The following is a 26,268-nucleotide window of genomic DNA, read 5'->3' as shown; positions in this document are numbered from 1 at the left end:
GCCTAAATTCCCTGGTAAAACCTTTACCCGGAAAATCCCACCGCTCTGGCTCCATGTTATCTTCTGTTTCTCACTCACTTGCCTTTCAGGTGGCCAATGTTAGGGTTTTGTAGGAGAAAGAAGGGAGCAGGACACAAAAGAGAAAACCCGGGGCTGTATACCTGTATGTGAGGGGAGAATGAATAGCCCTCGGATAGTGGATCCCTGAGCCATCTCGGCTTCCCAGAAGCAAGCTGCAAATTCTTCTTTTAATGACATTTCTTTGCACTTGAGCTGCCTTTCCCCTGAACTGGAGGCCTCCCCAAGTGAAGAGCAATTTAACAGAACTGTGTACTGTTCAGAAAATTACAGTGGTGCCGATGGTACAGCTATATTTAGAGTTGATTTGGTTTTTTTTCAGTTGCAAACCCTCATTTTGTGTGTATGTCTGCGGAGTAACCCTGGAAATACTTCAAAACAAATTCCTCTCTCGCTCACGGATTCATCCCTGGGGTGTCACTAGAGGTGGGCGGGAGGGAATCCGGGTGTCCGAGAGAAGCTCTGGATGTCCTTTCTGTTTCAGACCCTCCGAGCCATGGCCGAGCGTAACGATTTTCATTTGTGTTCTGTCCTATTAAACAAAGGGTGAAAGTCACCACACGGTTTCAGGAGATCCACTCGTGAGCTCTGTGTGACGGATATTGGTTTTCTTCCAAGTTGGAGACAACAGAACTTCTCCAGGTGTTATTTTGTAGGGAGAAAGTTGTCCACCCGCTCTAATTTGTAAAGGCTTTTACGCCAGCAATATACACAGAGCTGTTGCTTTTCCTAACCATTAGTATTGTCACTGCCCCCGGAAGGGGTTGGGGGCCTTGGGGAAGGGTCTGTCTTTGTTTCACTTGCTCCAGGGGGGAGCCGAGTTAGTCTGTACCGGAGAAACTTAGCAAACAACAAATGGTCTGGTAGCACTTTAGAGACTAACAAACCACATGGATGGGATCATGAGCTTTTGTGGGCACAGCCCCCTTCTTCAGATGACCAGCTGTGCCCATGAAAGTTCATGATCCCATCCACGTGCTTTGTTAGTCTCTAACGTGCTACCAGACGATTGGTTGTTTTTAAGTGTATTTTGTTTCACGTTGTACAGTGCCCATCCAGAGAGAAGGCTCTAATCCTCTTCTGGATCCTGCCCTTCGGCTCATGGGAGAAAGACAAAGCTAAAGACGATCCTCATGGCTCTTATGGAGAACCAGAAATTCTCCCCCCTTCTCCAGCCTGGAGTACCCTGCCGTGTCCATGTCATGCTCCTGGCTCTCGAGAGGCACCCTCTGCAGGGCTCAGCCCCAGTGACATGGGCAAGAGGAGCAGCCTAGGTAAGGACCAGCCTGGTGAGGGATCTGGCAACGTGGGGCGCACTGACGTGATACAACGTCCACCTCTCCTGAGCCATGCGCTGGCGCCGATGCCCGCCCGGGTGCGCCGCAGAGAGCACTTCTGCAAATCCTAGCACCAGGCTTTGGTGTGGCCACAGGCCGTCGGGGGCCCAGCGTGTGCAATGTGCAGGCAGCATGATGGGGAGGGCACGACCAGACAATACTGGGTGGAAGCAGTCCCTGCTCGCGGGCTGAGCGCTGAGCAGGCAGCCCAGCAGAGGAGAGCTGTCAGCAGAGCTGGGAAGGACGAGACAGCTCTGCGCATGCTTACGTAGCTCCCTTCCATGCCTAGAGGGATCAGTCCCGCCCTCGGCGAGGTGTTCCTGCAGTAGGCGAGGTGCTCACACTGTACCCGTTGACACACAGCCTAGGCAAGGCGATTAGCCTGTATGCAGCACACACGGGGACCCAGCACTATTCTGCACGTGAAAACGGCTGGGACGTGGAAATTAGCACATTCGCAAAAAATCTGCCACTTTGGAAATCATGTTCCTGAGAGAGCTGGCAATCTGGAATAAAAGCAACACAGACTCCTCCTTGAAATGTTGCCATCAGAGCAGAAAAGTCCAAAGCACATGAAAAGCTATTTGGAAAAAAATCCCTGTGCCCAAGGGATTCCTACCTACAGAAGATCACAGGAAATTCCACTTCCCTTTGTTCAGACCGGCCGCCAGAGCGGAGGTTACGTGGGAGAAGAATGGGGAATGCAAACATGCTGATTTGTAGCTAAAAATCTGACCCCTCATCTTAATTTAGCACCGACCTCCTTTTGTGCATTGTCAGTGTGGTCAGGTTGTGGATTTTACTGAGAATTCGAGGCTGAAAAGCACCCAGAAGAAAAGGCGTCGTTTAGTTTTTACCCAGTGAGAAGTTAAATTCATTTCCCAGTCCCTTGTGTGCTTCGCAGCTCGTTGTCTTTGTTCTCTTTGCCTTGCAGAGGGACGTGAGGCTATTTTTAAGTCTGGCTGGACACTTCCCAGCTCACAGGCCCTGTGTCACTGGGGCACTGCCACGGAGCCATTGTCTAGCGCTGTGCAGTGCACTATCAGAGCCAAACGCTCCTTGCAGCTGCCTCATGAAAACCAAGGTCAGCAGAAAAGTCCTGACGATGAAAGGGGGTGAGAAGCTGCAGATGAGTCTATAGGGCGCCCTGGTAACCAAGCAGGCTACTGGTGTATTGGGGGCATTAGGAGGAGGGGATCCAGCAGGGGGAGGGAAGGGGGCAACTAAAATGATGAGGGGGCTGGAGCACATGACCTATGAGGAGAGGATGAGGGATCTGGGCTTGTTTAGTCTGCAGAAGCAAAGAGTGAGGGGGGATTTGAGAGCAGCCTTCAACTCCCTGAAGGGAGGTTCCAAAGAGGCTGGAGAGAGGCTGTTCTCAGTGGGGGCAGATGGCAGAACAAGGAGCAATGGGCTCAAGTTGCAGTGGGGGGGGTCTAGGTTGGATATTAGGAAAAACTCTTTCCCTAGGCGGGTGGGGAAGCGCTGGGCTGGGTTCCCTAGGAAGGGGGTGGAATCTCCATCCCTAGAGGTTTTTAAGTCCCAGCTTGACAAAGCCCTGGCTGGGATGATTGAGTTGGGCTGGTCCTGCTTTGGGCAGGGGGCTGGACTCGGTGATTCCTAAGGTCTCTGCCCGCCCTGGGATTCTAGGATTCGAAGGGCCACCCAAGCTGTTAAAGGAAACCCCGGAATTATCTGCTTGTGATTCAGTTTCTTAAATAACATGATTATTGTCCCGCACTCCCTTTGCTAGCTGGAGGGCCTGTTGTTCCTACGCACCGTTCTCACTCTGAACCGGGGGAGCCTTTGTCTTCACACTGTAGCCGCACCCATCCCTCGGGCAGGGCTGCTGGCCCGGCCTTTCACCTCAGCAACATCTCGTTCCCTTCGAGCGCTGCTTTTCAATGGCAGCTACTCTTATTGTGACATCACTGGCTGCTTTTCAATGGCAGCTACTCTTATTGTGACATCACTGGCTGCTTTTCAATGGCAGCTACTCTTATTGTGACATCACCGACTGCTTTTCAATGGCAGCTACTCTTATTGTGACATCACTGGCGGCTTTTCAATGGCAGCTACTCTCATTGTGACATCACCGACTGCTTTTCAATGGCAGCTACTCTTATTGTGACATCACTGGCTGCTTTTCAATGGCAGCTACTCTCATTGTGACATCACCGACTGCTCTTCATTGGCAGCTACTCTCATTGTGACATCACCGGCTGTTTTTCAATGGCAGTTACTCTTATTGTGACATCACTGGCTGCTTTTCAATGGCAGCTACTCTCATTGTGACATCACTGGCGGCTTTTCGATGGCAGCTACTCTCATTGTGACATCACCGGCGGCTTTTCGATGGCAGCTACTCTCATTGTGACATCACCAGCGGCTTTTTGATGGCAGCTACTCTCATTGTGACATCACCGGCTGCTGTCGAAGGCAGTTACTCTCATTGTGACATCACTGGCTGCTGTCGAAGGCAGTTACTCTCATTGTGACATCACCGGCTGCTGTCGAAGGCAGTTACTCTCCCTGCGACATCATTGGGAAGCGGCAGCTGGAGTCTGGAGATGGGGAGAGGGGCAGGATGTAAAAGTGAAGATGAAGTAAAGAAGCAGAGCTCTTCCGGGAGCTTGCTGATAAAGACATACTGTCAAGTCACCAGAGACTGTAATTCAACTCTAAGAACTACGGGTCACCAAATACAATTGATAAACAGCAGGTTGAAAACAAACAAAATGGAGGATTGTGTCACACAATGCACATTCAACCCGTGGAACTCCTTGCCACAGGAACGGCCAGACTGGGTCAGACCAAAGGCCCATCCAGCTCAGTGTCTTGTCTGCTGACAGTGGCCAATGCCAGGTGCCCCAGAGGGAGGGATCACAACAGGGAATCCTCACGTGATCCCTCCCCCATCACCCATTCCCAGACAAACAGAGGTAGGGACCCCATTCCTACCCATCCTGGCGAATAGCCATTGATGAACCCAACCTCCATGGATTTATTTAGCTCTTTTTTGAACCCTGGTAAAGTCCTAGTCTTCATGACATCCACAAAGTTGTTTTTAAAGATCAGACTAATATGGCCACCCCTCTGAGAAGTGTCATTACTGGCACCCACAAATATATATCCAATGCTTTATGGTGCTTTTAAATATACGCAGCCTGGGACTGCTCCTTTTCCATTCCATGTATTTAGCCCCCTCAGACTCATGGAGTTTCCCTTTTGAAGCAAAGTGCCACTCTGGTGGGTTTCTTCAGTACTTCCCTCCCCAGTGCTAGTGATCCCTGTCTAGTCCCTGCTTGGAACAGGTCCTGCGCGTCTCCTCGCACTGTCCCCTTGTGGGTTCCAGGCCCAGCTGCTCCGAGAAGAGTCATTCATGGTGTCTTGAAATCGTATCTCTGCAGCCCACCCTGAGGTGATGTGCCCCCCGCCAGCCTCCGCACGGCTGCTCTCAAGAGCTCGTGTTCGGTCTCCTAGGGCCATAAACTGCTTGTACATCCAAATCCCCCCCCCCCCCCCGGCAGGTAATCACATGTGTTGAGTTCAGTGAATTAACTGGAGAGGCTCTGCTCTGCCGCGGGCGTCTTTACACTTGAAGGGCCGGTTGTTTGTTCTTTGCATGTTGGGGGGAGGAAGGGGGGTTATTTGGGAGGGCGTAAGGTAGAGGATTATTGACCTCAGTGTAGAATATTTATTACTAAAACCCCTGTTTGCTTCTCCTGTTCGCTAGCTCCACCCTTTGTTAAGGGACACTAATGGGATTAGAGGCGGTTGGCTAGAAGCTCGTTAGGATGTCCTCTCTCTTGCCCAGCAGGCCACTAGCCTGAGCACACAGCCCCGACACGGAGCGCACAATACACTTCAAAGAAGAAAGCACACACCAACGACTCAACTAATAGAGAACAACCTCCTTCCCGGGGCTACGCTGTCACTCCTCCATTCCCCAGAGAGCCATCTACACTCAGCGCTGCATGGGAACGGAGCCACCGGAAGGCATCACAAAGATATAGAAGAGCAGAAACTTGGGACCCTGAGAAAAGCATAGATAGAAAACGGAGTGTCTCGCCGGCGTGCCGGCGTCGTTAAAATAGATATGGGGCTCACAGAGTAGACTTTAGGAAATACTTGGGAGCTGCTGTATGTTTTAATCCCACTTAGAACATCCGTACCCAAGTTAGACGTTAAGATGAAGGGTTTGCATCGTAACCCTCTCTGACTGGGGAGCTCACCAACCAGGAAAGTAGAAACGCTGGCTTCCTACGGAAGGGGGTAGGTCTTGCCCACGAGAGGACCCATGAAAATCGAATGCGCCATTGTGAAACGTCAAAGAACAACGGTTTGGATTGCCCCTCTCTCTCTCTCTCTCTCTCACACACACACACACACACACACACATACACACACACACACACACACACACACACACACACACACACACACGAAGAAGAGACACCAGTGGACTTGTCCCATCAACTTGAACTCAGGGCAGAGGGAATAAAAATGCCTGACAATAAAGAACAGGCTCTCCAGGCTGTGGAACACTAAGGGACGGAGATTCGTGGAGATTGCTTGGCCTGAGCTAGCCCTGGAGGGTAAGCAGAGCTTTCAGGTGGCAGAATCGTCCGTTATTTTTGTAACTCCCCCTTGGGCATGTGGGTTCCCATGCGTTAATGTCGGACATCGTCCTGTCCCTCTCCTACTCGCTGGGGGTGGAGACACGTGATCCCAGGGCTCTGGTGCCGTTGCCTGGAGCAATCCACTGGCCCTTTGGGAGCGGGAGGAAGCCAACTGCTGTGCTCTGTGGTGCAAAGGACCATCTCTCGCAATCGCACATTTGCCCGGGTGGTAAGTGAGGCTGAAGTGACCATGGGGACTGTCGGAGACTCAATGGAGGAGGTGTTGACACTTGATTAGTGAACTCTAGCTACAGAACTCGCAGCCCGTTCTGGGCCTGGGCCCTGCTTTTTCTCTGTCTGCCCTGAGGTTCGTCGTTATGCTCGTAAGCCACTCCAGACACTTGCCACGAGTTTCCCTCACTAACCTGTCTGGTCTATACTGTTTCCCTCACTGCGGTGTTAGAGGGCTGTGATTTCAAGAGGCCATGTCAGGCTGTGGGTTTAGAGCTGAGTGTATATTTTGTAACATTTTACTTCAAATATCGCTGTCTCTTTTTAAAGCTATCTGTACACAGATCAGTATTCCTCACTGAGAGAGTAGCCTGAAACCATTATGTTCTGCAAGTCATTTATGGTCTGGCAGTATTAAGTACTTAAAAGTGCAGTTTTCAACTGCATTAGGTTCTGATCCTGAAAAAGCTTATACAGGTGCTTGACTTTACTTTGGTGAGAAACTCAGATGAAATGAATGAGACTACTCTGTAAAGTAAAACGAAAATGTCAAGGGTTGTTAGTTCCGACTGTATTCACAGGCCACATGTAAGTCTTAGAATCTAGTAGCCCAAAAGTGGGAATTTGCGGAAGAACACGTACTCGATTTTTCCAGCTATCTCCAAAATTTATTTAAAATTCATGTATCAGAGGGTAGCCGTGTTCGTCTGGATCTGCAAAAGCGACAAGGAGTCCTGTAGCACCTTATAGACTAACAGATGTACTGGAGCATAAGCTTTCATGGGCAAAGACCCACTTCATCAGATGCATGTAGGTGAGAATACGTTCAGATCAGCTGCTAGAAGTGGGCCTCATCCTCCCTGATTGAATTTACCTCGTTATCTCTAGCCTGATTCTGGCCTGCATATTTATACCTGCCTCTGGAAATTTCCACTACAGGCATCTGACGAAGTGGGTCTTTGCCCACGAAAGCTTATGCTCCAATACATCTGGGTATGTCTACACTACCACCCTAGTTTGAACTAGGGTGGTAATGTAGGCAACCGGAGTTGCAAATGAAGCCCGGGATTTGAATTTCCCGGGCTTCATTTGCATCTCGCCGGGTGCCACCATTTTTAAATGTCCGCTAGTGCGGACTCCATGCCGCGCGGCTACACGTGGCACGGACTAGGTAGTTCGGACTAGGCTTCCTATACTGAATTACCGTTACTCCGCGCGGCACGGAGTCCGCACTAGCGGGCATTTAAATATGGCGGCGCCCGGCGAGATGCAAATGAAGCCTGGGAAATTCAAATCCCGGGCTTCATTTGCAACTCCGGTTGCCTACATTACCACCCTAGTTCGAACTAGGGTGGTAGTGTAGACATACCCTCTGATATTCTAGAAGGTGCTACAGGACTCCTTGTTGCTTTTAAAATTCATGGTATCTGTAAACATGCCTGCATGTAAAAGAGTTTCTTAGAAGGCATGTGGAAAAGGAACACCAGAGGTTTGTAAACATAGAAGAAGAAAAATTTGTTTAAACTTCCATGAAAATTGTCTGCAGAATTATCCCTCCTGGATATCTCTCTTGAAGTAGCCTCAAGGTAGATCACAAATGAAACAGACAAAGCCTTCGAAAGGGATAAAAAAGAAAAGCCTCACCAACTATGCCCACGGAGAAGTGAAAGGCAGATAGAAAGCTATCCCCTCTTGTCCGACAATAGTTCACAGCATTGCACTGACTTACCACTTAGAGCTAGTTGAACATTTTCACCGTTTTGTTGAAGTTGAAACTTTCTGCTGGCATACTATGACACCAGTTCATTCACAAAAAGCGTAATGAAGCATTTCAATAACAGAAGGGTTCACTTTGTACTTCCAATGTGTTTTTTCAGTAAAAAATGCAGGTTGTTATGCAGTATATTTAAACGGGTGAAGGCACATTTGTTTCTCAGTTTCATGCAGGAAGAAGAAGACTCTCCAAACACTAATGTAGCATGAATTAAGGCTCCGACTTAACCCCCACCAAAGCCAATAGGAGATTTGCCATTTATTTGAATGATTTTTGGATTAGGCCTCTAGGGAAATGAAAATGGCTGGAGCAGATGCTAGTAAAGCATTCAAAGCTAGAAATAGTCATGCCTTCTCTTCTGCGGCTGGATGAGACAACGCAGTTTAAGCCTCAGAGTGGTCTAGTAGCTACTTTAAATTTGTCAGGAAATGAGTTATTTGAGCATTTTCAAAGGGGGGGACATGTTATTCGGGAAGATTGCTCACACTTGAGCCGTGCCGTTGTAATTACACAGATAGCAGGTATTATCCAGAGCCCGTTAGCAATCATTGTCTTGAAGTTTGCAACGAGCAGATTGTTAGAAGACTGATGTGAGCAGACAGCCATAGAGTTGTCAGTTCAGGGACAGATTCACCTTGAACTAGACTGAATAACTGTCTCTTTTCTGAGATTTACGGGGAGCAGGTACCTGCTGAGATGGATTTTCAGCTTTTCCAGCAGAGCCAGTTGCCATGTGAATAGTGTCAGTGGAAATGTGTCCCAGAGAACTTCTCCTCATCCCTCTCCAGGCTCTGCTTCATCACGCTCAGGAACAAAACCTTTTTGGGGGTCCTGATGGGGGAGAAAATAATCAGTTTGAATCCATTGTCTCCACCCTCGCACGTGGGCCACTGGCTGTGGCTCTGCAGGAGTCTAATAAATGCACAAGGGGGAACTATAAGCTCTTTGGGGTACAGACTTTATTTTTCATAAAAACAATGAGGAATCAGTGGCATTGGGGATCACAGTGGCTGAGACGCTGCATATGAGTCAACAGGGCGCCCTTGTAGCAAGAAGGCTAATGGCATACTGGGGTGCATTAGGAGGAGCATTGCCAGCAGAGCTAGGGAAGCGATTATTTCCCGTTATTCAGTCACATCTGGAGTGTTGTGTCCAGTTCTGCCTCCCCCAATTACAGAAAGGATGTGGACGCATTGGAGAGGGTCCAACGGGGGGCAACCAAAATGATAACAGGGGCTGGAGCACGTGACCTACGAGGAGAGGCTGAGGGACTTGGGTCTGTTTAGTCTGCAGAAGCGAAGAGTGAGGGGGGATTTGAGAGCAGCCTTCAACTCCCTGAAGGGAGGTTCCAGAGAGGATGGAGAGAGGCTAAGTTGCAGTGGGGGAGGTCTGGGTTGGAGATTAGGAAAAACTCTTTCCCTAGGCAGGTGGGGAAGCGCTGGGATGGGTTCCCTAGGGAGGTGTGGAATCTCCATCCCTTGACTAAGCCCTGGCTGGGATGATTGAGTTGAGGTTTTTCCTGCTTTGGGCAGGGGACTGGACTCGATGACTCCTGAGGTCTCTTCCAGCCCTGGGATTCTATGATCCCACCCGAAAGATGACTGTCTCAGGAAATCACAGGTCAATTATATTGACATAGACGAACCTCAGGAATTAAGGACATGAAGTTCTTCACTTTAGGTCAAGGAAATAGCAGAGTGACGGTAAGTGTCTTGCCTCCTGAAAGGAATGGGCAGCCGCATCCAATGTGAGAAACGCAGCGATTTTAGCCAGAGATCTTTCCTTTGCTGGTGGCCTCTGCCGAACACGGGACACTCACCCAGCTCTCTGTAGCATCTCATGGAAGGACACAAGTCAAACGCGACCATGACTCCCTGGAGAGAGAGTGGAATATCATTTCTACGCTCAAAGCATGACCATGGCCATGCCGTGTGAAGCACACCGAACCCCTGGGCTGTTCCCAGCAGAAAGCCCTTTCAGCGAAGTCTGCCCCACTGACAGGCGTGCTGATGGACAAGACAGCGATAAATAGGCCCCAACCCACGGTGGAAGGTGACACTTGGTGAGGTTGTGTCAACAGATGCTCACGAAAGGAAAGACCCCAATGAAGCAGAGGCCAGCCTTGCTTTTATGTGGTAACCTTCACATCGCTGCAGGTGGTAAAACACTGGGAGAATTCAGGGTCAAAGCGCATGTAACTGGTGTGTGGCGCAAGCGGCGTTTGCCTAGAGACACAGACACCTGCTAATAAACTTTTCGAAAGTATTTAGAAACGAGTTCACAGCTCTTAGCACAGCCTCAAGCCTGACATTCAGGGCCCAGGTGAGAAATCATTACCTCGCGCTGGAGAACATTTACCCAGCTGAGAAGATACACCCGTCTTTTAATTGCCTTAGAGAATTCGGTGCAGACAAGCATCCACAGACATGAATTTAAATCCAGGCCTGTTTTGAGCTGATCAAACCATTCATTATCAATACTAATATTGGTCAAATATTGGAATAAATTGCCAAGGGAGGTGGTGGAATCTCCCTCTCTGGAGATATTTAAGAACAGGTTAGATAGACATCTGTCAGGGATGGTGTAGACGGAGCTTGATCCTGCCTTGAGGGCGGGGGGCTGGACTCGATGACCTCTCGAGGTCCCTTCCAGTCCTATTATTCTATGATTCATTACAAAGTACTAGGATTTTCTAGGAATGTCCACTATTTGTAAGTGTTTGTCAAACAGAATACATAAGATTGAGTAAAAATCCTTTGAAAAATCATGGAAGTCAGGAGAGATTCCAGAAGACTGGAAAAGGGAAAATCTAGCGCCCATCTATAAAAAGGGAAATAAGAACAACTCAGGAAACCACAAACCAGTTAGTTTAACTTCTGTGCCAGGGAAGATAATGGAGCAAGTAATTAAGGAAATCATGTGTAAACACCTGGAAGATAATAAGGTGATTGGTAACAGCCAGCATGGATTTGTAAAGAACAAATCATGTCAAACCAATCGGATAGCTTTCTTTGATAGTCTATCAATCCTTGTGGATAAGGGAGAAGTGGAGATGTTAGTAAGGCGACTGTCAGGGAAGGAGTACGGCAGAAAGGGATCTAGGGGTTATAGTGGACCATAAGCTGAATATGAGTCAGCAGTGTGACGCTGTTGCAAAGAAAGCAAACATGATTCTGGGATGCATTAACAGGTGTGTTGTGAGCAAGACAAGAGAAGTCATTCTTCCGCTCTACTCTGCGCTGGTTAGGCCTCAGTTGGAGTATTGTGTCCAGTTCTGGCCACCACATTTCAAGAAAGATGTGAAGAAATTGAAGAGGGTCCAAAGAAGAACAACAAGAATGATTAAAGGTTTAGAGAACCTATGAGGGAAGGCTGAAAGAACTGGGTTTGTTTAGTTTAGACAAGAGAAGACTGAGGGGGACATGATAACCGTTTTTCAGATATCTAAAAGGGTGTCATAAGGAAGAGGGAGAAAATTTGTTCATCTTGGCCTCTGAAGATAGAACAAGAAGCAATGGGCTTAAACTGCAGCAAGGGAGGTTTAGGTTGGACATTAGGAAAAAGTTCCTACCTGTCAGGATGGTCAAACACTGGAATAAATTGCCCAGGGAGGTTGTGGAATCCCCATCTCTGGAGATATTTAAGAGTAGGTTAGATAAATGTCTATCAGGGATGGTCTAGACAGTATTTGGTCCTGCCATGAGGACAGGGGACTGGACTCAATGACCTCTCAAGGTCCCTTCCAGTCCTAGTATTCTATCATTCTATGATGATTCTATGATTTTCTTATCAATAAACTAAGGAAATACAATCTAGATGGGGCTACTATAAGGTGGGTGCATAACTGGCTGGATAACCATTCTCAGATAGTAGTTATTAATGATTCACAGTCATGATGGAACGGCATAACAAGGGGGGTGTCTGTTTAAGGGCCGGTTTTGTTCGATATCTTCATCGACGATTCTTCCGCTTTACTCTGTGCTGGTTAGCCATCAGTTGGAGTATTGTGTCCAGTTCTGGGCACCGCATTTCAAAAAAGATTTGGAGCAATTGGAGAGGGTCCAGAAAAGAGCAACAAAAATGAAGAAAGGTCTAGAAAACATGAGCTATGAAGGAAGACTGAAAGAATTGGGCTTGTTTAGTTTGGAAAGGAGAAGACTGAGAGGGGACATGATAGCAGTTTTCAAGAATCTAAAAGGGTGTTACAAAGAAGGAGGGGGAAAATAGTTCTCCTTGGCCTCTGGTGATAGAACAAGAAGCAATAGGCTTAAACTGCAGCAAGGGAGGTTTAGATTGGACATCAGGAAACACTTCCTATCTGTCAGGGTGGTCAAACACGGGAATAAGTTGCCGAGGGAGGTTGTGGAATCTCTCTCTCTGGAGATATTTACGAGCAGGTTGGACAGACGCCTGTCAGGGATGGTCTAGATGGTGCTTGGTCCTGCTGGGAGGGCAGGGACGGGACTTGGTGACCTCTCGAGGTCCCTCCCAGTCCTAGTGTTCTAGGATTCTATCAGTTGGGGGTTATCTTTGGGTTGTTTATGAATTATTCTCTTTAGCTATAAGCTATTCATTGTGTTGTGTAACTGCTGCATGAGACACAGACTATTATTTATTTCCACTGATTGGTTAACAGATACAAAATGAGAAACAAGAAATATCTTTGGTACAATTTTTCAGACAAATAATAACTTACACGATTCTTAAAACTGGACGCTGCTGAAATATTCGTGACTAATCACGGGGAGATTTAGTTTTTGGAACTTTATGTCCCAACGTGATTTGTAAAGCAGTTCTATTCACTAGAGGATGTCCCTGACATTGCCTGGGGCCTTAACTCAATTGATTTTGTGTGGAGAAAATAAAATGCAAATGTTCACGCTTCATTTGAAACATTGCTCTGGGTGGGGCTGGGATTCAGTCTGCAGGCTGCCCTGGGGAGACAGGACCCCCCAGCCCTCTGTCACTGCAGGCTTGGGATCAGGTGAGAAGCGCCTCTCCAGGGCCACTGCAGTAACACATATGTACCTGTGTATAGAAATGTAGCTCAAAGGCACTGTCTGTCTGTCTGTCTGACCGGTGGGTGGGCAGTCCTGCCATTCGCTGCCATTGTTATGAGCACACATGTTAGCATCTCTGGACTCATCGAGGAGACTAAAGGGGGATATGATTGAGGTCTATATAATCATGACTGGTGTGGAAAAAGTGAATAAGGAAAAGTTCTTTACTTGTTCCCACAATATAAGAACTAGGGGTCACCAAATGAAATTAATGGGCAGCAGGTTTAAAACAAACAAAAGGAAGTTTTTCTTTGCTCAGCGTACAATTAATCCGTGGAACTCCTTGCCAGAGGATGCAGTGAAGGCTACAACTTTAAAAGGGTTCAAGAAAGAGCTAAATAAATTCATGGAGGTTAGGTTCATCAATGGCTGTTAGCCAGTATGGGTGGGAAAGGTGTCTCTGGCCTCTGCTTCCCTGTTGTGATCCCTCCCTCTGGGGCACCTGGCATTGGCCACTGTGGGCAGACAGGACCCTGGGCTAGATGGACCGTTGGTCTGACCCAGTGTGGCCGTTCTGATATTCTTCTGTTGACATTAGCCTTGAACCTGATCAAGCTCCTTTGCTGAACCCCGAGTCTGTGTGTTTACTGGGCAATGCGCTCCAAGCCGGCTGTCTCCACTCTCGGCGCAGCACTGGGGCAGCCTACAGCGAGAACGCCCATCCCCACACAGTCGGCATCTACCCAGAGCCATCACTGAAGGCTTCTGCAAACAGGTTGGACAAACACCTGGCAGGGATGCTGTAGGGATTACTCTGCCCCCTCCCAGGGCAGGAGGCTGGATTGGACGGCCTCTCAATGCCTCCTCCAGCCCAGCCTTTCTGTGGTCCTACGAACAGAGAAAAATTAATTGTGACTCTAATAAAACGACTCTGACTTTTTTCCTGCCTTTGTACTTATAAAGAGGGTGACAAATACATTTAATTTCCAAGCTTTCTAGGAAATCTTTTCCATATTTAACCTCACCGTGTAGGGTAACGTTGCAAATCTAGCTCCTCTCCTCTCTCCTGTATCGGTGCTAAACACCCCTCGGAACTGAATGATGACAAGCCCTCAGGAAGTGCCCGGTTATTCAAACCTCGCTGCATTCCGAGTGCTGGATTGAATTGCAGTGACTCTGGCAGCATTGCAAGAGCTTTGAAACCTGCAAGCCGTTCTCACGTTCAACCCCTGGCTCTCGGGTACGAAGGGCACCCAGCACATTGCGCGCCAGGGTCCTGTATGCGAGTCTGCCATGGAAGCTCATCAGTGCTGCTCCATTTCAATCAGCTCCATCTTATTTCTGACAGTCAGGGAAGATTCAAGCAGGAAAGCGAGAGCCCCTTCAGCAATATCCCCCTCCCGGGCTCTTTCCGCACGGTGGTTCCAGCGTTATTCTGCGGTTGGCCCAGCAGGGAAAAATCCCACAGAGAGTCTCAGCCTCCAGCCTGGGTGAGGTTTCAGCAGGAGCTCAGCACCGTGCCGAGTGGGGGCCTCCATTGAAAACCTGCCTCTCGGCCTCACGGGGAACGGGCGGCTTTTGGACACTTTCCGGACTCGAACCTGCTTCAGAAGCTGAACTGGGAGCTGGGCTCTTTGAGAAACCTCGCCCCACTGCTGTCCACCAAGACTGGGAATGGCTGGCCAACTACAAAGCAGTTTCTCCTCTCTTGGGCTGTGTCTAGACTGGCCAGTTTTTCCGGAAAATCAGCCGCTTTTCCGGAAAAACTTGCCAGCTGTCTACACTGGCCGCTTGAATTTCCGCAAGAACATCGACTGCCTACTGTCTGAAATCAGTGCTTCTTGTGGGAATACTATGCTGCTCCTGTTCGGGCAAAAGTCCCTTTTGCGCAAAAGGGCCAGTGTAGACAGCTCAGATTTGTTTTCCACAAAAAAGCCCCAATGGCGAAAATGGTGATCGGGGCTTTTTTGAGAAAAGCGCATCTAGATTGGCACGGACGCTTTTCCTCAAAAAGTGCTTTTGCAGAAAAGTATCCCTGTCAACGTAGATGCTCTTTTCCGCAAATGCTTTTAACAGAGAAACTTTTCCGTTAAAAGCATTTCCGGAAAATCATGCCAGTCTAGATGTAGCCTTGGTGTTCACACCTCCATATCAGCTGCTAGAAGTGGGCCTCATCCTCCCTGACTGAACTGACTCATTATCTCCAGCCTTACCCTTGATTGGTACTCTTTTCTTATGATACCTGCCTCTGGAACTTCCACTACCTGCATCTGACAAAGTGGATCTTTGCCCACGAAAGCTTATGCTCCAATAAATCTGTTGGTCTGTAAGGATATGTCTAGACTACATGGTTCCATCGACAGAGCCATGGAGATGAGCTTTCTAGACATAGGGAAATGAAGCAGCAATTTAAATAATCGTCGCTTCATTTACATCAAAATGGCTGCCGCGCTGAGCTGATCAGCTGTTTGGCGGCACAGCGTGGCAGTCAGGATGCTCCGCGGTTGACAAGGGAAGCCTTTGTTGACAGCCCTGGTAAACCTCATTCCCTTGTCGACTGCGGAGCGTCCAGACTGCCCTGCTGGGCCGCCAAACAGCTGATCAGCTCAGCGCGGCGGCCATTTTGATGTAAATGAAGCGGTGATTATTTAAATCATGACTTCATTTCCATATGTCTAGAAAGCTCATCTCCATGGCTCCATCGACGGAGCCATGTAGTCTAGACCCACCCTAAGGTGCCGCAGGACTTCTCGCTGTTCTTGCAGATTCAGACTAACACAGTGACCCCCGATACTTGTCACTTTGCAAACAGCCACAGAAGTAACAACCCCCCCCCCCTCGTGTGTGTCTTGGGTTGGGAGATGAGGGAAGGACGGTGTGTGTGTGTGAGAGTGACAGAGATTTGCATGGCTGAGCTCCCGCCATCCCCTTCTCGCTGTGTGGAGATGGGGTACAGGAGTGAGGGGAGGACGGACACCCTGAAATCAGCGCCCCCCTTCCTTCCTCCCACACCCTGCACAGCAAGCAGGAGGCTCCTGGGGGCAGCTCCAAGGCAGGGGGCAGGAGAAGCAGGGCAGTAGCAGGAGGGGCAACTGAAGTGCCAACGCTTGAGAGTTCCCCTGCCAGACCAGTCAGGATCCCCGGTCAGAGGCGCCAAAGGCTACCGGTAGATCCCGCTCGACTGTCTGGTGACCACTGGCTCATATTGGTCCTCTGTAATTTGATTGACTTTCCACTTTTATATGACTCCTTTTTGATTTTTAGATCATGAAAGATCTGGTTAAGCCTTTTGCCATAATTTCTATCGTCCCTATGCAGCGGGATAGCTTGCTCTGGGGCCCTTAATAACGTCCCTTTGAAAAACTGCCAAGGCTCTTGTGACGTAGTGGGGGTACCTGGCTGGTTTCTATGCTGCTGGCTCTGGGGTAACCCCCACTGGCTGCCGTGGGTACCACGACCCAGCAAAACAGGATGAGTCACTATGCAAACCAGTATGGCCAGACACCCCCCATGGAGAGGAACAAAGGAAGGTGGAATGCTGCCCTGGCTGGGGGCAGGGCGGGAAGAGTGTTAGTTAGTTGCTGTCTGGGAGCATGGAGGAGACAGCCTAGGGAAAGGGGCTGGAGTTTAGGGGCCCAGTCTCCCCCATCTCAAGGGGGCCTGAGGCATCCTAGCTCAGCTCTGTGACCAGATTACATCTGTGCTGTGCTGTATCCTGGAGAGGCAATAAACTTCCTCTATTCCACCGGCTGGTGCAGTCTGTTTGTGCCATTTCGGGGTGCAGGAGACGGGGGACCCCCAATGCGCCGTCACACTGGTGTCAGGAGCGGGATGCACTGCACCCCGTGGATGAAGCTCCCAGCGGCGAGCGACAAGGCGCTGTAGAAGCAAGAGCCCTGGAGCCAGGCGTGCTGGAGACAGAGCGAAGCGGTTCCTGGGAATCGTGGGGCACTGCAGCACTAGACTGGTGAGTCTGCACCGAGGGGCCCAGCGGGCAGATGGCCTACGCTCGACTCTTGAAGGCAGAGCTGGTGGGGCTGTGCAGAGAGAGGGGCTTGCCTGTGCAGAAAGCAACCAAGGCCCAGCTGATTGCCCAGCTGGAAGAGAATGACCAGCCACAGGGCCAGGATCTTGTCCCCAGGGGAAGCAGCCAGACCCCCCCTGAGAGTGTGTCAGGCTCAGAGAGGGGGAGGAGCGCTGGAACCCACCGGAGAGATGAGACAGCGTCTCCCGGGAGGCCTGCAAGCTGTAGCCCATCTAGGGCAGGGGCCAGCCCAGCGGAGCTGCGGCGGCTGGAGATCCAGCTGCGGATGAAGGAATTGGAAGTACAGGACCGAGAGAAGGAGCGCCAAGATCGAGAGAGGGAGCGCCAAGATCGAGAGAAGGAGCGCCAAGATCGAGAGAGGCAGCGACAACATGAGCTGGCCATGGCAGAGCGGAGAACCGGCGGGGCACCGGCTGCGCCAAGTGCGGATGGGCCCCAGGGTCCCAGGACTGCCAGACGCTTGGAGAGGCCCGTGGTGGCCCAACTGAAGGACATGGGTGACAGACGGGTTCCTCAGCTCCTTTGAGAGGGCCTGTGGACTGCAACGGGTTCCCCCAGCTGACTGGCTGCAGGAGCTCATCCCCGCACTGAACCAGGAGGCGGCCGGAGTGCTCAATCAGCTGGAGGGCCTACAGCCAGGGGATTACAACCGAGTCAAGGAGGCCCTGCTGCACAAGTTCGGGCTGACCCCCGAGATGTACAGGAAGAAGTTCCGGGGGGTACAGAAAGGGCCACGGGAGACCTATGTGGATCTGGCCTCCCGCCTGTCGCAATACGGCCGCAAATGGGTGTCTGGAGTCGGAGCCCAGAGCGCAGAGGAGCTGCTCAAGCTGGTCCTGATGGAGCAGTTCTATGAAGCGTGCCCACCCAAACTGAGGCTGTGGCTCAAGGACCAAAGACCAGAGACCCCCCAGGAGGCCGGGAGGCTGGCGGATGAGTTCACGGAGAGCCGGTCCGGGTGTGAACAGGAGTCCCGGAGAGAAAGGGAATCGCGCAGAAACCGGATCTCGGCTGAGCGATGGAGGGAGTCAACTACGGGGCGAGACCAAGGAACAGGTCGTCTGTGCCCCAGAGAACCAGCCAGGTACCCCCACTAGGTCACAGCTCTTCAGTTAATTCTCCTCTTAGTCTTGCTTCCCTTGGGACCTGACCTACCAGCTCTCTGAGTTTACTAACACCTGCCTTCCCGAAATCCACTGTCTCTATGTTGCTGTTCTCCCTTCTACCATCCTTAGAATCATGTTCTCTCTGATTTCATGATCACTTTCACCCAAGCTGCCTTCCACTTTCAAATCCTCAGCCAGCTCCTCCCTAGTTATTAAAATCAAATCTAGAACAGCTTTCCCACAAAAGCTTTCTCAACCTTCAGAATTAAAAAGTGACCCCAATGCAGTCCAAGAACGGGTTGGATAGTCTGTGCCCTGCTTGTTCGTTTCCCAACAGATGTCTGAATAGTTGAGGTCCCCCGTCACCACCCAGTCCTGTGCTGTGGATGATTTTGTGAGTTGTTTAAAAAAAGCCGCCTCCACCTCTTCTGCCCGGGCAGGTGGTCTGTAGTCGACCCCGACATGACCTAGCCAATATATTTTAAAAGCAGAGTACCAGGCTGATTTTTGAATGCTCTATTTATTAAACCACTTCCCTTTAGGCTTTGTAACATTTGTCTTTGATTTTTTTCCCCTTTTCATAATTTCCAGTTTTCTTGCCTGGTCTCTCTTGGACCCATTCCCACAGCAGGAGCACAGCCCCGTGAAATGAGCGTCACTTGGAGGGGAGAAAGCCCTTTCTGGTGGTCAGAGGAGGAGGGCTCCGTTTCGGGTACCTGCACCGCTAAGGAGGCAGAATGACCAATAGAAGCTGCCCCCTCCTCCCGCTCTGCAAGCTGCCGGGGGAGCGGGGAAGAAGCGATGTTCCACGCTGTCCGTGAAAGGGCGCCCTTTGGGATCACCGGGGTCTGGGTGAGGCTCCCCTGGGAACGGGCTGGAAATGAAGGAACCGTCGTGCTTTGCCCCCACTGTGGCGAGGAGCAGGCGTGTCGGCCACGCGTGTGTCCGGCCGCCCTGTGATCACGGGCTGTAGCGTTTAGAAGCCGCCGCTCCCAAGGGCACCTCTGGAGCAAGGCCTGGAGGCCTACAGGAAAGCTGGTCTGGTTTCCCTACCCTGCCTGCTGCAGCCAGAACTGTTCTGCTCCGTGGTCACACGCCGGGCCCTATCAGAGACCGAATGAATGGGGGGAAATGTGAAATATGACTCCCTTTGGGTGGCCACTTCCGATTCTTTACCACAATGAGCCATCGGGGGGCTCCCAGGGCCCTGCACGCTCCGTGCACACATCCCAGCATTAATTACAAACCTTACTGAGACACATTTAAACCCCAATTAAATGATTTAGAGAGACTGGGAAGGTAAACAGACTTCTACTGAGCGCAGTGCCCAGCATGCAAATTCCCTCCCGCCCAGCATTTGTCAGGTGCATTTCGAGAACCAGCAACACTTGCTAGTGGTTCTTGTGCCACGTGGAGAGACAAGGAAAGGTCAGGGGCTGTGCAGCCAACGGGGCACTTGGAAGCCGGGTGTGATCGGAATGGCGATCCAGATAGAGGGTCTGCTCCGGACAAAGGCGACTGAACAGGGACTCTCAGGAGGAAGGGATTAGCAAATTGAACAGTGAGGAAGTCTATTGTCATTGCTTAGTTGACATAAGAACATTAGAACGGCCAGACTGGGTCAAACCAAAGGGCCATGCAGCCTGGGGAACCTGGCACTGGCCACTGTCCGCAGAGGGAGTGAACAGAGCATGGAATCATCAAGTGATCCCTCTCCTGTCAGCCATTTCTAGCCCCTGACAAACAGAGGCAGGGCCACCATTCCTGCCCATCCTGGCTAACAGCCATTGATGGACCCAACCTCCATGAATGTATCTAGTTCTTTTCGAAACCCTGTTCAAGTCCTGATCTTCACACCATCCTCTGGCAAGGAGTTCCACAGGTTGACACAGAGTTTCTATGCATAGGTCTGCTGAGGCCTGGTCAGCCCTCCAGGAGCGGGCTCAATGTTGCGTGAATGCGTGGAATAGTCCCTGCCTGGGGTGAGTGTGTTTCCCAGGACCCATTTGGACCAGGTCTTCTTGCCAGGGGTGTTGCTCACAGACGTGGCCAGTGTTCAGGGCTAGATCGCGTCTTTAGGCCCTGCCCTCAGTGTGGGATAATGGAGCAACTCTGAGAGGGATGGAGATTCAGACCCCCTGTCACATTGCCGAATTGGAGGGAAGCAGCCAGATCGCTGCTGCACCCCTAGGTGGGGGTGTTGGCCCCAGAAATCTGTATGAAAGGGAGCCATGTGGGGTATTGAATGGGAGCTTGTTGTTTTCTGATCCTGTGTACACTGTTTATGTGAGTACATAATGTCTGTGTGTGTAGATCTGTAATCTGTGTGGAAACTGAAGATTTCCCTGCATGTGGTTAAGCATTGGGCAGGGCCGAGCCTGTGGACATGCTAATTACCTGTGGGACAATGGTTCTCAATGGGCCAAAGACACACCCAAAGAATGGGGGCTGTCCTGAGAGCAGCCAGCAGGGAACACAGAGAGGCTGAGGACCAGGTGACCTGCTACATACTAGAAGAGGCCAGGAAGGAGTATAAAGAGGCCATGTGGTCGATGCCATTTTGTTCTCAGCTCAGCACTTCATCCCAGAGGCAGCACTGCAGGGATTGAAGAGCCCGGAAGACCTGTGAACCCATCCTGATCGTAGGATGTGCAATAAGAACTTTTAAAGCAGCAGCTGTAACATCTCTTCTAGAGCCTGCATCGAGAACTGGGAGATTCGGTGCATGTAACGTACTGTACTTTAATAACCTTACTCTCAGGCTTTTCTTTCTTGTGTTAATAAACCTTTAGATATAGATTCTAAAGGATTGGTTTCTTAAGAATGTGGACATGCTAATTACCGAGGCCCTGTGGAACAATGGCTCTCAATGGGCTATGGACACACCTAAAGAATAGGGGCTGTCACCTGAGAGCAGCCAGTAGGGAACACAGAGATTGGCTTCTGTCCAGGTGACCGGCTACATACTAGAAGAGGCCAGGAAGGAGGTATAAAGAGGCCATGCGGTCGATGCCATTTGGTTCTCAGCTCAGCACTTCATCCCAGAGGCAGCACTGGGCCAGGTGACTTGCTGTAGCCAAGAAGAGACCAGGAAGGAGGGATAAATAGGCCATGTGGCAGACTCCATCTGGGTACTCAGCTCAGCACTTCATCCCAGAGGCAGCAGTGCAGGGATCGAAGAGCCAGAAAGAACTGTGGACCCATCCTGATCCTAGGATGCACAACAAGGACTTTTAAACCAGCAGCTGTAACATCTCTGCTAGAGCCTGCATCGAGGACTGGGAGATTCGGTGCATGTAACGTACTAATCTTTAACAACCTTACTCTCATGCTTTTCTTTCTTGTGATAATAAACCTTTAGATATAGATTCTAAAGGATTGGCCCAGCGTGATTTGTGGGTAATGTCCAGAGGGTAAATTGACCAGGGATCTGTGGCTGGTTTCTTGGAACCGGACAGAACTTGTTTGGGGTAGGTGGGATTGGGTGCTAGGGCCCCCCACCGGTGTATGAGGCCCGGGGCCATCTGGGGCACGGATATTGCTGGGGTGTCGGAGGGGTTTTGCTCGGGAGGCTTCAGGCAGGCAGCTGAAGCGCTCTGTGGGACTGGTTTGTGGCCTGTTTGGAGAGGTCACCAGTCAGGGGGACTGTAAGAAGCCCCGGATTTGAGCAATTCGCCCTGAGCGGACGCCCTCAGCTGTGCCCAGACACGGCCCAGTCCGTCACACCCCCTCTCAGACCCACAATTCCCTCCTGGCTCCCCATTGGCCTGTAGGTGCAGAGGGCTGTGGCTGCCTATAAGAGCCCATCTCATCACCTTCCGACTCCCCCTGTGCCAGCTCAGCTGCCCCTCCCCTCCCCCTTTGGCGGGGGGTGCTAACATGAAGAGTTAGTGCCCGGTTGACCTAGGGGGCAAGAAGTGGGGAGGAGCCATCCCCCGCCTCCCCAGTGAGCGTGTCGTTCAAGTCGCAGCCTAGACTGACGTGGGTGCGGGAGGACGCTGGAGGAAAGCGACGTCTGAGGACACGAGTGTTTACCCGGGACACCGGCGTTCACCCGCTGACGGGCCCCAACGAGAGCACTCACCATCCAGCAATCGCCGTCACCAGCGTGGCTCAGATGTGGAAGGGAAGGTGCTGGCTAGGACCCACCCTGCACGTCGTCCCTGGACCCAGCTGCATTCCTCCAGGCCGTGGTGATCATTCCACGGGCATCAACGCAAACCAAAAAACCAGCATCACTGAGGGCCAATTGTATCTAGAAAAAACAACCCTCTCCCGCCCAGCATGACTCCTTCTGAGTCCCCTCCCCTGCGGCCGTGGCCTGCATGGACACTCGGTTATTCCACACGAGCCGGGCTGAATGTGGCCAGCAAAGCGCTGGCAATGTGGAGGTGCGCACACATAGAGCACATGGCGTCCCGTCGAGCCTTTACATTCAGTATCTAAATTCTGCTCCCTGGCTGAGCCATTCCCCGGGTCGCTACTCACATCAGCGAGTGTCATACAGTGATCCATCCCCTGCCACCCATTCCCAGCGTGCCTGGCCCTTGCTCACCCTTGGCAATCGGAAGAGAGAACTCGATAGAGCTGCAGAGTGGAGTTTCATCAAGCCCAATGAGGAGTAATAAGAGCTGACAGTTCTCCGACCGGCATGCTATTTCATGTGCGCCCCTGCATACGAAGTTTTGCAATCAGGTTGCCTCTTGGTATTACTTTTGCGTTATTGTTTTGCTCTTCCTGGTTATATAAGAGGAAACAGTTGGCAGGTGGCAGTGAAGGGAAGGAAAAAAAATCTTTTTCCACTGAAAACAAGTTAATTTCTTAGCTCTTTAAACGTAATGTTATTTTCTTGGAAGTGGTTAGATATAAAGTGCTAATCACTCCTTAATCCGGCATAATCCCATTTGCAGAAAGCCCCATTTTCAGTGCTAATTGCATTTCTGAAACTAAACCCTCACCTTCCGTCAGCATCATTTCCAAGGGACCACAGCAAAGCCAGGGTTAATCTCCCAAAGCTGGTGCAATGTCCCCGGCACTGCCACCATTTTATTTCCCCTTTCCTTCATGCGATCAATGCCCACATGTACGGTGGGTGGAGAAAGGCCATCCAGGGATAGTCCTGCTTGGGGCGTTTCAGCCTATTCTTTGGGCAAAACTTCCAGTGCCGTGGACCATGTCGCATGGAGCTTGGTGACTTTTCTCAGGATTCCAGGGTACCCTATGATTCCAAATTGCTGCTTAGAACTAAAGGCAAAGCAGATGTGAGGGGTGAAGGCTGCGTCTAGACTGGCATGATTTTGCAGAAATACTTTTAACGGAAAAGTTTTTCCGTTAAAAGTATTTCCGCAAAAGAGCATCTAGATTGGCACGGATGCTTTTGCGCAAAAGCATCCGTGCTCGGTATAGACGCGCTTTTGCGCAAGAAAGCTCTGAAGGCCATTTTAGCCATCGGGCTTTCTTGCACAAAAAATTAAGGTGCCTGTCCACACTGGCCCTTTTGCGCAAGAATACTTATCCCTGAGCAGGAGCATCAAAGTATTTGCGCAAGAAGCACTGAATTCTTACATTAGAATGTCAGTGCTCTTGCGCAAAATCTTGCCAGTCTAGATGCACCCAGGGCGTTTACTTCACTGCACCAACGTCTGTCAGTGACAGACAGAGGCCGGGCTGTGGCGTTTCACAGAGCTCTTCCTTAGCACTGTGTAGCTTGAGAGCCTGCATGCTTCTCCACCCGGATCAGTATGTAAGCCAGGGCTGAATTGCTTGCTATCAGCCAGCTAAAAGGAGAGAGTTGCCCTGGGCGTGGGTGGGTGGGCTCACTGCAATTGTTTAGCTCTGCAAGATAATTAACTGGTAACTGTGGATATGTAAATACAGCTCATGCCAGGAGGGGAAGGAATCCGAGGTGTGGCTATGGAAATCCCATTCAGCCAGGGCTGATGGAGGGTCAGTGTTGGAATGGAATGCGGTGTATTGTAAATAATTTGGGGCTGTAAGACTGACCCAACCTGCCCCTTTCCTCCTGGTTTTAAGGATAGACCTAAAGCAGACTCATGAGGAGTCTTTTTGCTAATCCAGTGGAAGCTGGAATCTTTGGTCAGCCTTAGGTGGTAGCTAAAGGGTTGAAATCAGTAAGGCTGTATCTAAACTGCATCTCTTTTCCGTAAAAGGGATGCAAATTAGACATATCGCAATTGCAAATGAAGCGGGGATTTAAATCTCCCCTGCTTCATTAGCATAAAAATGGCTGCCACTTTTTTCCAGCTCGGAGCTTTGCCGGAAAAAAGCTCCCGTCTAGATGTGGATCTTTTGGAAAATAAAGCCTTTTCCGAAAGATCCCTTATCCCTCACTACAGGAGGGAAAAAAGTGGCAGCCATTTTTATGCTAATGAAGCGGGGGCGGGGGTTAAATTCCCGCTTCATTTGCAACTGCGATGTGTCTAATTTGCATCCCTTTTACGGAAAAGGGATGCTGTCTAGACACAGCCTAAGGGTGTGTCTAAACCACATGGCTCCGTCGATGGAGCCATGTAGATTAGGCTGATCGGCAAAGGGAAATGAAGCCGCGATTTAAATAATCACGGCTTCATTTAAATTTCAATGGCTGCCGCGCTGAGCTGACAAACAGATGATCAGCTGTTTGTCAGCTCAGCGCGTTAGTCTGGACACTCCTGCACCAACATGAAAGCCCTTTATTGACCTCCCCGGTAAACGTTATCCTACGAGGTATAACAGGGAGGTCGATAAAGGGATTTCAGGTCGGCGCGGGAGCATCCAGACTAACGTGCTGAACCGACAAACGGCTGATCAGCTGTTTGTCGGCTCAGCGCAGCAGCCATTTAAATTGAAATGAAGCCGCGATTATTTAAATCGCGGCTTCATTTCCCTTTGCCGATCAGCCTAATCTACATGGCTCCATCGACGGAGCCATGTGGTTTAGATACACCCTAAGAGCTGAAATCACTGCGTTGGCCAGAAGCCAGACCCAGTGCAGCCAGTAGAGCTGCTGGCGGGAACTACAGGCAGGTGGCCGGTAGGAGCAGCACAAAGGTGGCATAGCCTCAGACTCAAGGGCTACGTCTAGACTGGCATGATTTTCCGGAAATGCTTTTAATGGAAAAGTTTTCCGTTAAAAGCATTTTCGGAACAGAGCATCTAGATTGGCACAGACACTTTTCCGCGAAAGCACTTTTTCCGGAAAAGCGTCCGTGCCAATCTAGACGCGGTTTTGCACAAGAAAGCCCCAATTGCCATTTTTGCGATCGGGGCTTTTTTGCAGAAAACAAATCTGAGCTGTCTGCACTGGCCCTTTTGCGCAAAGGGGACTTTTGCCTGAACAGGAGCAGCGTAGTATTTCCGCAAGAAGCACTGATTTCTTACAGTAGGAAGTCAGTGCTTTTGCGGAAATTCAAGCGGCCAGTGTAGACAGCCAAGGGCTGTGTCTACATTGGTACGATCTTGCACAAAAGCAGTCGCTTTTGCACCAAACTTGCTTCCTGTCTACACTGGACGCAAGTCCTTGCACAAGTACAATGACATTCTCGTGTGTGAAATCAGGGCTTCTTGTGCAAGAACAATGATGCTCCTGCTCAGGAATAAGCCCTCCTGTTTTTGTACATTACAAAGTCAGTGTTCTTGCGCAAATTCTCGTGGCCAGTGTAGACAGGCGGCAAGTTTTTGCGCAAAATCTTGCCAGTCGAGATGCACCCAGAGTCTTAGCCCACAAGAACAGCCACTCAGGGTCAGACAAAGGGTCCCCCAGCCTCAAATTCTTACTTTCAAGTTCCAGCGGACTGCACCAAACCGAGTAACTTATGGAGTGAGCCAGCCCCTGTCATCCAGCCCCAGTTTCTGGCTACAGAGGCTTAGGGATGCCCAGAGCAGGAAGTTACATCCCTCACCTTTAGTGGCCCTTAATGGCCCCATCCTCCATCAATTTCTGAACCCCATTATCGTTTTGGCCTTCACACCATCCCCAGGCAAGGAGTTCCACTGGATAACGTGGCACTGAGTGAAGTGCTTCCTTGTGTGTCTTTTAATGCTGCTACCCACTGATTTCATTGTGTGACCTTGGG

The 26,268-nt window shown here is 50.4% G+C and overlaps 1 long non-coding RNA gene across 1 annotated transcript; it reads right to left on the bottom strand.

The window, feature by feature from the left end:
* Nucleotides 1-229: 229 nt before the first annotated feature.
* On the bottom strand, nt 230-4,323 carry LOC142829040 (uncharacterized). The gene is made up of 2 exons (XR_012903233.2): nt 3,195-4,323; nt 230-610 (listed from the first exon to the last, which is right to left on the bottom strand). It is a non-coding gene; the product is annotated as an uncharacterized LOC142829040 (long non-coding RNA).
* Nucleotides 4,324-26,268: the final 21,945 nt, after the last annotated feature.

Source organism: Pelodiscus sinensis, chromosome 5 (assembly GCF_052426305.1).
Source record: "Pelodiscus sinensis isolate ZL-2025 chromosome 5, ASM5242630v1, whole genome shotgun sequence".
NCBI classification, from domain to species: domain Eukaryota; kingdom Metazoa; phylum Chordata; order Testudines; family Trionychidae; genus Pelodiscus; species Pelodiscus sinensis.
Note: the sequence above shows the minus strand (reverse complement) of the source record. Positions and strands in the feature narration are given on the sequence as shown.